General features: G+C 41.9%; 1 protein-coding gene across 6 annotated transcripts in view; it reads left to right on the forward strand.

The window, feature by feature from the left end:
• Positions 1-14,582, forward strand: part of LOC139561876 (VPS10 domain-containing receptor SorCS2-like) — a 336,538-nt gene that overhangs the window by 19,383 nt on the left and 302,573 nt on the right. The gene's annotated exons all lie outside the window — the stretch shown is intronic.

Here is a 14,582-nt window from a genome sequence, read left to right on the forward strand (position 1 = left end):
GACCACCTCCGTGTCGTCAGCAAACTTGAGGATCAAATCAAATCAAATTGTATTGGTCACATACACATGGTTAGCGAATGTTAATGCGAGTGTAGCGAAATGCTTGTGCTTCTAGTTCCGACAGTGCAGTAATATGTAACAAGTAATCGAACAATTCCACAACAGCTACCTAATACACACAAATCTAAAGGGATGGAATAAGAATATGTACATATAAATATATGGATGAGCGATGACCGAGCGGCATAGGCAAGATGCAATAGATGGTATAAAATACAGTATATACATACAGTATGAGGTGAGTAATGTAAGATATGTAAACATTATTACAGTGGCATTATTTAAAGTGACTAGTGATCCATTTATTAAAGTGGCCAATGATTCGAGTCTGTATGTAGGCAGCAGCCTCTCTGTGTTAGTGATGGCTGTTTAACAGTCTGATGGCCTTGAGATAGAAGCTCTTCTTCAGTCTCTCGGTCCCTGCTTTGATGCACCTGTACTGACCTCGCCTTCTGGATGGTAGCGGGGTGAACAGGCATTGGCTCGGGTGGTTGTTGTCCTTGATGATCATTTTGGCCTTCCTGTGACATTGGACGCTGTAGGTGTCCTGGAGGGCAGATAGTTTGCCCCCGGTGATGCATTGTCCCCCGGTGATGCCCCGGCCCCCGGTGATGCCCTCTGTTGGTTGCCGTACCAGGCAGTGATACAGCCCGACAGGATGCTCTCAATTGTGCATTTGTAAAAGTTTGTGAGGGTTTTAATTGACGAGCCAAATTTCTTCAGCCTCCTGAGGTTGAAGACACTGTCTGTGTGGGTGGACCATTTCAGTTTGTCCGTGATGTGTACGCCGAGGAACTTGAACGTTCCACCTTCTCCACTGCTGTCCCGTCAATGTGGATTGGGGGGTGCTACCTCTGCTGTTTCCTGAAGTCCATGATCATCTACTTTGTTTTGTTGACGTTGAGTGAGAGGTTGTTTTCCTGACACCACACTCCGAGTGCCCTCACCTCCTCCCTGTGTACTGTCTCGTTGTTTTTGCTAATCAAGCCTGCTACTGTTGTGTCGTCTTTGATGATTGAGTTGGAGGTGTGCATGGCCACGCAGTCATGGGTGAACAAGGAGTACAGGAGGGGGCTGAGCACACACCCTTGTGGGGCCCCAGTGTTGAGGATCAGCGAAGTGGAGATGTTGTTTCCTACCTTCACCACCTGGGGGCGGCTCGTCAGAAAGTCCAGAACCCAATTGCACAGGGCGGGGTTGAGACCAAGGGCCTCAAGCTTAATGATATGCTTGGAGAGTACTATGGTGTTGAATGCTGAGCTATAGTCAATGAACAGCATTCTTACATAGGTATTCCTCTTGTCCAGATGGGATAGGGCAGTGTGCAGTGTGATATAAATCAATGTTATTCTCTGAGGCTGCCCGGAACATTTCCCAGTCCTTGTGATCAAAACAAACTTGAAGCGTGGAATCCGATTGGTCAGACCAGCGTTGAATGGTTCTTGTCACGGGTACATCCTGTTTGAGTTTCTGCCTATAGGGAGGGCCTTGTATGCCTCACAGAAGTTAGAGTAGCAGTGATCCAGTGTATTGCCCGCTTGAGTGCTACAATCAATATGCTGATAGAATTTAGATAGCCTTGTTCTTAAATGCTCTTTGTTAAAATCCCCAGTTTCAATAAATGCAGCCTCAGGATTAGAGGTCAACCGATTATGATTTTTCAACGCTGAACAAATGCTCTTTGTTAAAATCCCCAGTTTCAATAAATGCAGCCTCAGGATAAGAGGTCAACCGATTATGATTTTTCAACGCTGAAACCGAAACCGATTATTGGAGGACCAAAAAAGCCGTTACCGATTAATCGGACGATTTTTATATATACATTTGTAATAAATGACAATTACAACAATACTGAATGAACAATGAACACTTTTATTTTAACTTAATATAATACATAAATAAAATCTATTTAGTCTCAAATAAATAATGAAAAATGTTCAATTTGGTTTAAATAATGCATAAACACAGTGTTGGAGAAGAAAGTAAAAGTGAAATATGTGCCATGTAAAAAAGCTAACGTTAAAGTTCCTTGCTCAGAACATGAGAACATATGAAAGCTGGTGGTTCCTTTTAACATGAGTCTTCAATATTCCCAGTTAAGAAGCTTTAGGTTGTAGTTATTATAGGAATTATATAACTATTTCTCTCTATACCATTTGTATTTCATATACCTTTGACTATTGGATGTTCTTATTGGCACTTTAGAATTGCCAGCCTAATCTCGGGAGTTGATAGGCTTGAAGTCATAAACAGCGCTGTGCTTCAAGCATTGCTAAGAGCTGTTGTTTGAATGAATGCTTACGAGCCTGCTGCTGCCTACCACCGCTCAGTCAGACTGCTCTATCAAATATCAAGTAATTACGGTCTTTGTTAGGAATAAATGGCCTTTCAACAGTTCGCAACGAGCCAGGTGGCCCAAACTGCTGCATATACCCTGACTCTGCTTGCACTGAACGCAAGAGTTGACACAATTTCCCTAGTTAATATTGCCTGCTAACATGAATTTATTTTAACTACATATGCAAGTTTAAAAAAATATACTTGTGTTTTGATTTTAAGAAAGGCATTGATGTTCATGGTTAGGTACATTATTGCAACAATTGTGCTTTTTTCGCGAATGCGCTTTTGTTAAATCATCACCCGTTTGGCGAAGATGAAGTAGGCTGTAATTCGATGATAAATTAACAGGCACAGCATTGATTATATGCAATGCAGAACAAGCTAGTTAACCTAGTAATATAATCAACCACGTGTAGTTAACTAGTGATTATGTGAAGATTGATTTTTTTTTTTATAAGATAAGTTTAATGCTAGCTAGCAACTTACCTTGGCTCCTTGAAGCCACAAGGTCCTTTTGATGCTGCACTTGCGTAACAGGTGGTTAGCCTGCCACGCAGTCTCCTCATGGATTGCAATGTAAGCGGCCATAATCGGCGTCCAAAAAGGCAGATTACCGATTGTTATTCGTCCCTAATTAATCTGCCATGCTGATTAATCGGTCAACCTCTACTCAGGATATATGGTTTCCAGTTTACATGGAGTCCAGTGAAGTTCCTTGAAGGCCATCGTGGTATCTGCTTGAGGGGGGATATACACGGCGGTGACAATAATCGACAATAATTATTTTGGGAGATAATATGGTCTGCATTTTATTGTAAGTAATTCTAGTTCAGGTGAACAAAAGGACTTGAGTTCCTGTATGTTGTTATGATTACCCTTTAAGTTGTTAATCATGACGCTTACACCCCTGTCCTTCTTCTTCCCAGAGAGATGTTTATTTCTGTCAGCGCGATGCATGAACAAACCCGGTGGCTGTACCGACTCTGAAAAACATATCCCGAGAGAGCCATGTTTCCGTAAAACAGAGAATGTTACAATCTCAGATGTCTCTCTGGAAGGCAACCCTTGCCCTAATTCCGTTTACCTTGTTGTCTAGAGACTGGACTTTGGCGAATAATATACTTGGAAGCGGTGGGTGGTGTGCAGCCTTCGAAGTCTGACTAGGGGGGGTTGGTGTTGGAGTCATGCGTGACCATGAATTTGTGGGTGAACAGGGAGTACAGGAGTGGACTAAGAACACACCCCTGATCCCTAACTTTAACCCCAAACCCCTTTAAAGCTAAACCTCACCCTATTTTTCTAGTTTAGTTTATTAACTCTACCATTTAAAAAAACAAGCACACATAAAGCTTTAAAAAGTCATACATGCACATGAGTAAAATCATCGAGGATAACACACAATAAAGTCTGGGACATATTTCCATTGTGGTCCTCTTGAGACAAGATGGCTAGACAAGATCGAACACAGTTAAACACAGTATGGCAGTGAAATAATAAAACAAAAACAGAGAAGAAGAACATCTATCTCATCATTGCAGTTACATCATAGGGGTTATTCATATGGGCACAGAAGACGTAAAACATATTTTTACTTTATTTTTAAAGCTGCCCAGAGAGGACATTGTTTTTATGGGCAGAGGCAACTCATTCCATTCTGAGGCTCCAGTATACAAGAAAGTACCTTTCCCAGCATTACTCCTGAACCTGTATAAGCACACATCAGCAACACCTGATCTGGTGCTGTGATTGTGTGCATCCCTAACACGAGGAAAGTAATCACTTAGATATCTGGGTGCAGGAGCATAAATACTCCTGTAAACCAAACCTAGTCTAATCTGGGACACCCTAGCCTCAACAGGCAGCCAGTTTAGTTCCTGAAAGCAGCTCCTGCCTATGTGTGCCTAGACTCACCTTCAATGCTACCCTGATCAGCTTATTCTGGGAAATCTGGAGCTCCCCCTTCGTAAATTTAGATAAGCCCCCAAACCAGGAAGTACTAGCGTAGGCAAAGTGGCTAGCACTTTCATGGAGTCCTTTTCAAGCAGCTTGGACTTTCTAGCCAAAAACTTAGTCCTGGCATTAACCTTCCCTAGCACTTTATTGGCCATGCTCACACCTCCCAAGCTTTCATCAAAGATACATCCCAGGTAGCTAACAGGTTTTAGTAGTCAGCACCTCACCCCCTAACTCCACTCTGATTTCAGAGGACCTACCCTAACTCCTAAGCCTAACTCCAATTGTAACCCTAACCCTAAACCTAACCCCTAAGCCTAAAATAGCCTTTTTACTTGTGGGGACCAGCGAAATGTCCCCACTTTTGCCTTGTTTGTGTAAAACCAAACACACACACACATCAGGTCCCATGAGCTCTGTGCGGTTCCAAATCAACGGCGATGCCAAAAAAACAAACATTGATTTCAAAGTTTAACGAACCATACAACTCTATGCACAAGGACAACTTTGAACAGTTTAAAAAGAAAATGTCACAAAAACACATTTACTGGAAGAACTGCAGATGCAAAGTTTGGTAACAGAATTACGGTAAAATCTCTCTGTTTTCCAAAAACGTTTTCCAAAAACGGTTCATTATCTGCTCCAAATTAAGATCCACAGATGTCCGCAGAAAGAATGGGGTGTCTGCTATGTCAGTTTGAAATTATTATTGAACTACAGTAGGTGAAGTGGATTTACATCCGGTAGCTGAATTACGGTAACGGAATTACATCATGGGTACCTGCTCTGTACTATACAGAAATGCAGAATTATGGATATGAATATGAAAATATTCATGAAAATATAAACAGAAATATTTACGACACAACAAACATAAGAGGATAAAAAAGTAAATAATAATAATAAAAACTGAAAGACTAAACACCCTAAGGAAAAGCTCAAATAAAAAGGTGTGTTTTAAGATCTCTTTTAAATATGCCCACAGTTTTGGCCCCCCTCAGGTGCTCGGGCAGACTATTCCAGAGGCACGGGGCATAGTAACTAAAGGCTGCCTATCCATGCCTCTTGGTCCTAGGCTTTTGGATAGTTAAAGGGCCATGCCAGAGGACCTGTTGGTACATAACTCAAAAGCATGTCTGATAGGTATTGGGGTGCACAATCATGGATTGATTTAAAAACCAATGGAAGAATCTTCAAATGTATTCTAAAACTCACAGGCAGCCAGTGCAGAGACTTTAAAACCGGTGTAATGTGTGCTCTCCGTCTGGTCTTGGTCATTACCCGTGCTGCAGAATTCTGTATGTTTTGCAGTTGACCAATGGCATTCTTGGGTAGACCAGACAGGAGAGCATTACAGTAGTCAAGCGGGATTTTAATAAAAGTATGGATGAGTCTCTCTGTATCAATCTGAGATAGAAACGTCCGTACCTTGGCAGTGTTCCTCAGGTGGTAAAAATATATTTTGGTCACATTCCTAATGTGTGATTCGAAATTGAGTTCAGAATCTAAAATTACACCTACGTTTTTTACCTGGTGTTTTATCTTTATTACCCGTGAATTAAAATGTGCTGCAAGATTCTCTCTCTGTGCTTTGGCTCCAATAATAAGTACCTCGGTCTTGTCTTGATTTAGCTGGGGGAAGTTGTGAGTCATCCAATTATTTAAATCACTAATAGAGTCGAATAATGTGTCTGTTAAACTAAAATCCTCCGCTGACACAGAAATGTAAAGTTGTGGATCGTTTGTGTAGCAGTGAAATCAATGCCTTGCTTTCTGATAATGCTGCAATGGGTAACAAATATAACCTGAACATTACCGGACCCAGAAACGAACCTTGTGGAATGCCACATGGCATGTAATCATGGAAGCCAAGGGAAGTCAAGATTCTTCCCAAAAAATACAACAACAAAAAATATATTTAGTCTCTCTGTGTTTCATACATTTCCTTTAATTCGTAAGGGGCTGAATGTATCTCACCGGAGAAAGCATTTGAGCGAATGAAACAGCGCCCCCTCTGTCTCAGTATGTTTAGCACTTCTATCTGATGCCGTCTGGTCAAAAATAGTATCACACTGTTGTCGCTCGTAGCATTGAATGCAGGGAAGCCAGCGAGCATTTGGCCTCCCTTGATGAAAAAAAAGTATAAAATAATAGCCAGTCAGCGTTGAGGTCAACTGAGTGAGCTCAGCTGTGAATGGTCCTGGCGCACCAAAAAAAAAAACAGTTTAGATTTGGCTTCACACCAATCACTTCACATGCCAAATATCATTGACAGAAAAAAAACTAGAATTGTTGCATCTCGTGGAGTTGTTGTCCTCTGGTGGCTAGCTAGCTGGATAAAATCGTTGATTTCCTAACTTAGCCATGGATTGAGATAGGGATTTGTATTTGTGGTTTTACTTAATTCTCTGTACTGGTAACACTATCTACCAAGAGAGTTCTCATCTATATTATTAGTAGCCGTCTATTTACCACCACAGACCAATGCTGGCACTAATATCACACTCAACCAACTTTATAAGGTCATCAGCAAACAAGAAAATGCTCATCCAGAAGTGGTGCTCCTAGTGGCCGGAGACTTTGTGCAACTAAAGGGAAAAAAACTAGACCACCTTTACTCCACCCACAGAGATGCATACAAAGCTCTCCCCCGCCCTCCATTTGGCAAAACTGACCATAATTATATCCTCCTGATTCCTACTTACAAGCAAAAACTAAAGCAGAAAGTACCAGTGACTTGCTCAAAACGAAAGTGGTCAGATGCTATGCTACAAGGCTGTTTTGCTAGCACAGACTGGAATATGTTCCGGGTTTCATCCAATGGCATTGAGGAGTACACCACCTCAGTCATCGGCTCCATCAATAAGTGCATGGACGAAGTCGTCCCCACAGCGACCGTGCGTACATATCCCAACCAGAAGCCATGGATTACAGGCAACATCCACATCAAGCTAATGGCTAGTGCTGCCGCTTTCAAGGAGCGGGACACTAATCCGGACGCTTATAAGAAATCCCGCTATGCCCTCAGACGAACCATCAAACAAGCAAAGCGTCAATACAGGATTAAGATTGAATCCTACTACACCGGCTCTGACGCTCGTCGGATATAGCAGGGCTTGAAAACTATTACGGACTACAAAAGGAAACCCAGATGTGAGCTGCCCAGTGACACAAGCCTACCAGATGAGCTAAATACCTTTTATGCTTGCTTCGAGGCAAGCAACACTGAAGCATGCACGAGAGCACCAGCTGTTCTGGACGACTGTGTGATAAGTATGCGGACCAACTGGCAAGTGTCTTCACTGACATTTTCAACCTCTCCCTGACTGAGTCTGTAATACCTACATGTTTCAAGCAGACCACCATAGTCCCTGTTCCAAAGGAAACGAAGGTAACCTGCCTAAATGATTACCGCCCCGCATCACTCACGTCGGTAGCCATGAAGTGCTTTGAAAGGCTGGCCATGGCTCACATCAACAACATTCTCCCGGATACCCTAGACCCACTCCAATTCGCATACCGCCCCAACAGATCCACAGATGACGAAGTCTCAATCGCACTTCACACTGCCCTGTCCCACCTGGACAAAAGGAACACCTATGTGAGAATGCTGTTCATTGACTACAACTCAGCATTCAACACCATAGTGCCCACAAAGCTCATCACTAAGCTAAGGACCCTGGGACTAAACGCCTCCCTCTGCAACTGGATCCTGGACTTCCTGACAGGCCTCGCCCAGGTTGTAAGGGGAGGCAACAACACGTCTGCCACGCTGGTCCTCAACAATGGGGCCCCTCAGGGGAGTGTACTTAGTCCCCTCCTGTACTCCCTGTTCACCCACGACTGCGTGGCCAAATATGACTCAAACACCATCATTACGTTTGCTGACCACACAACAGTGGTAGGCCTGATCACCGACAACGATGAGAGCCTATAGGGTGGAGGTCAGAGATCTGGCCGTGTGGTGCCAGAACAACAACCTCTCCCTCAATGTGAGCAAGACAAAGGAGCTGATCGTGGATTACTGGAAAAGGTGGGCCGAACAGGACCCCATGAACATCGACGGGGCTGTAGTGGAGCGGGTAGAGAGTTTCAAGTTCCTTGGTGTCCACATCACCAACGAACTATCATGGTCCAAACACACCAAGACAGTCGTGAAGAGGGCACGACAACACCTTTTCCGCCTTCAGAGACTGAATAGATTTGGCATGGGTCCCCAGATCCTCAAAAAGTTCTACAGCTGCACCATCGAGAGCATCCTGACCGGTTGCATCACCGCCTGGTATGGAAACTGCTCGGCATCTGATCGTAAGGCTCTACAGAGGGTAGTGTATACGGCCCAGTACATTCCTGGGGCCAAGCTTCCTGAGATCCAGGACCTATATATAATAGGCGGTGTCAGAGGAAAGCCCAAAAAATTTACTCCAGTCTCCAGTCACCCAAGTCATAGACTGTTTTCTCTGCTATCGCACGGCAAGCGGTACCGGAGCTCCAAGCGAGGACCAAAAGGCTCCTTAACAGCTTCTACCCCCAGCCCATAAGACTGCTGAACAATTAATCAAATGGCCACCGGACTATTTACATTGACACCCCCCCTCCATTTGTTTTCTACACTGCTGCTTTTTGCTGTTTAATATCTATGCATAGACACTTCACCCCTACCTATTTGTACAAATTATCTCGACTAACCTGTTCCCCCGCGCATTGACTCGGTACCGGTACCCTATAGCCTCGTTATTGTTATTTTATTGTGTTACTTTTTATAATTTTTTACTTTAGTTTATTTGTTAAATATTTTCTTAACTCTTCTTGAACTGCACTGTTGGTTAAGGGCTTGTAAGTAAGCATTTCACTGTAAGGTTTGCACTTGTTGTATTCGGCTCATGTGACAAATAAAGTTTGATTTGATTATAATAGCGGTTCTGATCCAACCAAAAATTCATACATTGTGCCCCTGGCCTGAGCGGATTGAAGTTGAACATGTAGCTAGATGTAGTAGGCTAATGTTACCTAGCCTGGCGCGTTATCTGGCACTATAGTCGTGCATCAGGTAACAACAACAAAAACTGTCAGTGGTCCTGGAGTTAAGAGTGAACTTGGGTAAATACAGTGGGGGAATTTCACTTGACATGTGGACTGACGATTTGAGAAAAATAGGCACGGTGGGCTTTTGGTTTATATCCCGCTAAAAACAGAAATAAATCATTCTATATAACAAACTGTCTTTATTTACAAATTACCCCATGTTCAAGAATGGCCTTTTTTCCTTTTTCCAGATTACAATCGCTCACTTCCGGTTATTTGAAACGAAATCATCTCCGAAATATCGTTATTTAAAAAAATAGAAAGTTGGTTGGTTGGAATCTCACTTTAAAAAAAAATGAACTTGTCTGTCAGCCCTGCATTTAAAGACCAAAATTGGTTCTAGAAAATGGTGATCAATAAAAATATTTACCAGTTTCATTTAAGGACCAGAAAATGTACAGCCGTATAGATTGCAAAATAGTTGGGAAGAGATCTTCGATGTACCGATTCCATGGCACATGGTTTATGAATTGACACGCAATTTTCAGTTTATTATAACCTACTATATTATAACCGTAAGTCCACGCAAGTTTCTTCCAGGGTTAGGACTGTAACCACCAAAGGACTTGAAAATGAGCCGGAACTGAGAGGATCACCAAAACTAAAGGTATTTTTGTTTCAGTGCATTTTCTTTAAAAACGTATATAGCCTATCAATGTGTAGGTATACTGTGTAATAACATCGATAATTGTGTACTAAAAACGTGAATGCGTTTTTGCAGAGCATACAACCATGCCGTGGAGATCAGTGGACAAAGGGCTGGACAATGGGCCGCACCAGAAAAACGCACGGTTCCCAAGAAAGCGGTTACTTTTGCACTATTCTTATAATGTGTTTCTATGCGAAGCATTGTGTGTTGGAGTCACTTTTAATTCTTCATTGATCTACCGTTTCTATCATAGGCCACTGTAATCAATGGGGGCTCAGGGCGGGACCATTCTGTTCATCTGATGAAGGTGCACATGGATCAGAATCAAACTTTGAAGACCGAGATCGAGTCATTGAAGGCAGACCAGTAGAAAGAGCAACATTCTCTGTGGGAAGAGATACTGGTGACAGCTGATGCATTGGTCCAGAGCCAGGCGGTACTGGCGGAGAGTCAGGCGACACTGGCGGAGAGTCAGGCGAAGAATGGCGCATTGAAGAGGGCAAGGAACAAGATGGAGTCACAACTCACGCCAGGCACGCCAGTGAGCTCTGACTGCCTCCGACAGGCAGTCAACATACTGTACGTGGCGGGTTCAATCGCTTTATTGTTTAATTATTTAAGGCTCCTTTCTCTTCACTGTGCTGGAGTTCTTTTAAGAATTAAGTAGGCTAATGAAGGCAACAAATGAATGCTTACTGGAACACCCAAAGTCATCCACTTGTTATAATCGGATTTGAAGCAATGGCCTACTCGCGTGTGGTCAACTATTTCAGCACTGTTTCGCACTGCTCTGAGACAAGGATGGGGAGTGGTCTTGATAAATCAATGAGATTTTTATTTTCACTGAATCTCCGTTTGGGTATTGGTTAGACTACAATTAGGGTGTGGAGAAGTTAGGATTATTTTTTGCTGTCGTCAATGATTCCCAACCAAATGTAAAGAGCTTGAGAAATTTTGACAAAAACTATGAATATGCATGTATATGTTGCCCTAAGAGGTGTGCACAATCTCACATTCAATTCGTGCATATATGTACATAATGTATATCTGCAGATGTTGTGAGTTTTTGTGTGGCTTTACCATGTTTACTATGCACTGTAGGCTATGTGTACTTGTTAGACTGCACAGTAGCCTAATAAACATCTGCATTTTGAAATCGTTTCTTTACCATGGTAGATGCTGTGTTTTTGGTTGATGGCCAATGTTAAAAACTGTCATATGCATTTGTGCATTCAATCACTTTATTGTTGAATTATTTAAGGCTTCTTTCTCTTCTCTGTGCTGGAGTTCTTTTAAGAATAAAGTAGGCTAATGAAAGCAACACATTGTTGCTTACTGGAACGCCCAAAGTCATCCACTTGTTATAATCGGATTTAAAGCAATAGCCTACTCGCGTGTGGTCAACTATTTGACCACAAGCATGAGACAAGCATGAAGACTCGTCTTGATAAATCAATGAGATTTTTATTTCACAGAATCTCCGTTTGGGTGACTCGCAGTCACCTAATAGCCTACTCCCGACCAGCCGCGTTGTACAGCGGCAACTTTTGAAAGCCAGTCACCGCTTCCCCCCCACGTTAACAATTTTTTTTCTCTCTTTCTTAATCTCCTATTTTCTTCTCGCTAAATAAAAGGTACTGTAGTTGCCCAGATACTTCCCACCTTTCCCTCAGCTATACATCCATGGCTCTTCCTATAGCATCTGCCACTATCTAATCCTTGTTTAGTGTTACTGAATCATGCGCTGTCTGTCAGATGTATAAGTTTTTAGTTTTTCTTGTAATAGAAACACCATTATATTAATAAAATTAATTAAGCTACATTTCTTAAAATCAATCCCATATACTATGTTCTTACAAAAAAAGGTTTTAAATTCTCTAGTACAGCCAATATTAAAAACAGTCAAATTCTTCTCAAAGATGCCCTCTGGTGGTCAAACTAGCACTAACTAGCATTAATGACAACAATGGCTGACACTTAAATAATGTGCCATAGAATTCTGCGGCAGCATGCAAGCTGTGCTGCAGTACGACCCAATTTTTTAAGAACCACTGTACACAGAATTCAGAAACATGGACAACCACATCATTTAGCTTACATTGATTGGACTAAATCGTTTTTGGTATATTTTAGTCGTCACTGTATTAGACTAAGCATAGTTGATGAGATGATGTTGACATTTTGAAGTTGAAATGGTGCTGGAATAGTGGAGGCAGTGACTTGCGACTTGCGGTAACTCTCCGTAAATCAATAGTAGTTTAGTAGTCTGAAAAAGTCCGAAACGTTAACTTGCTTGACCATGCTGTAGGTCATGTAACTGTTTGTTACATACAATATGTTTTGTGGACTTCACCGGACAGATGTTTCTCTCCGGTTTTGTGATGAAACAAATGTGTGGTTGAATATATTCTGCAACTGTCCTCTTATTGTCTTGGCCTTAGGCCTATATATCACGTTGTCAAGGTATATGAACTAACAGGTTATAGAGCAAACAATGCAAATATCACAACACATAGGTTGTTATATGAATTATTTTCCCTGGATTGGCTTCCCCGGTTATTTTACCCACGCACCGCTACTGCACATGTGATATCTATTTTCTTTGAAGACCAATTTTTCCAGAATTTTGCTTAAAAAATGGAAGTTTTGAGATTAGCCAAAAATAGCTAAGAGCTGAAGAATCTAGATGACTTTTCTTCAGAAGGGGTTTCACCATAGCAGTTTGTAGTGCGGTGGGGGAAGTGCCTGTGAACAATGAGTGATTAACAATAGCTTGCACTTCTTCAGATATGCAATTAAAAACTGCTCTGAAGAAGGGGGTGGAGATAGGATGGAGAAGGAAGGTAGAAGGCTTATTAAGTTGTGATATCACTTTCCTGAGCATGTCTGTGTCAACCAGGGAAAATAAATCCATAGTGCTTTTGCGTGGTAGGCTAGGGCAAATATCATCAAACTAATCATCAGGTCTTGCTTGACTGATACCCAGCCTAATGTTGGTTATCTTATCTCTGAAAGATGCCGCAAACTCATCACATTTAGATGTGGATGAAAGTTCACGTAGGTTTGCAGGGGTAGGATTTATCAGGCCATCAATGGTCGAAAAGAACACTCTTGAATAATTCTGATTATTGATCAAGTAGGAAAAATGATCCTGTCTGGCATTTCTAATTGCCTTGTTATACAGTTGGTATAGAAAGTCACCACCCCCTTTCAAAATGTTCACCTTTGTGGCCTTGCAGCCTGAAATGAAAACACAAAAATGGGTATTATTCCGGCATTATTTACACACAGTAACCCACAATATCGAAGTGGAAAAAAAGGTGGTTCCACAAAGGGTGGTGTTCACTTATCCAAATAGGGTATTTTACTGTTTTAATTGTAATTCATTTTCAGAGTTTTTTCGCAGAAAAAAAATCGCTTGGATATTGTGTGTGTAAATAAAGCCGGACAAAGTCTGATTTTATGTGTTTTCATTTCAGTCTGTAAGGCAACAAAAGGTGAACCTTTTAAAGGGGGTAGTGACTTTCTATACCTACTGTATATGCCAAGTTGCTCTCTCAGAATATCATAATGGACCTGCAACTTTGACTTCCTCCACTTCCACTCTGCCATTCTGCAATTTCTCTTTAATTGATTCGTTTCCTCACTCATCCAATGGGCTCTCTGTTTGGATGTGACTTTTTTCAACCTTACTAGAGCTATGGCATCAATGGTTGCCCTTCATTTCCTATTAAAGTTATGAACTAAATCATCACAAGAGGAGAGCAGAATAAGTGATGGTGTATTGTTCATACACTCCAAAAAATCTGTAGCAACTTCAGAGGTAAGATAGCATTTCTTAACAATGCGTTCAGTATTACCCTGTGCTATGGGCATCAAGGTATTAAAAAAGTAGTGATCAGATAAAGCAGCATCAACAATAGAGGATATGTCAATAGAGAGCCCCTTTGTAAAAACCAGGTCCAGAGTATGGCTGTGGCTATGGGTGGGCCCAGTAACATGTTGGATAAAGTACATAGAGCTCAAAAGATTCATAAATTCAATAGCAATCAACTTTGCACTCAGTAATGAGGCCAGTCACAAGAACGGTTTGACTAGTGTTTGCTCTAACATTTGAAAGCGCCATATTCAATGCGTGTGGGCCACTCTGCCCCTGGGGCATCTGCCTCGAGGTAACCAATGGAATAACAACCAAATTATTAACGTGACAACCACATTTTCTGACCGTCTCCAATCAGAATGGTAGGATGTGACCGTTTGTATAAACTCACTAGAAGGCGGAGTTAACGGAACATCAATTAGGTTACTTACAATAACCATAGTGCCATTTCCACGGGGGTTGATATGCTTTCCAAGTCCTCTGTTGATTATTCTGACAGGGAGGACCTGAGCACTACCAGACCCTGCCTTCAGTCTCTAAAACAGTTTGCGATGGAACCCCGGCGGTTAGGGTAAATCCTGCCTCTTTTGAAAAGTGCTAGTTGCTCCCACAGCA

This window comes from Salvelinus alpinus, chromosome 31 (assembly GCF_045679555.1).
Source record: "Salvelinus alpinus chromosome 31, SLU_Salpinus.1, whole genome shotgun sequence".
NCBI classification, from domain to species: Eukaryota; Metazoa; Chordata; class Actinopteri; order Salmoniformes; family Salmonidae; genus Salvelinus; species Salvelinus alpinus.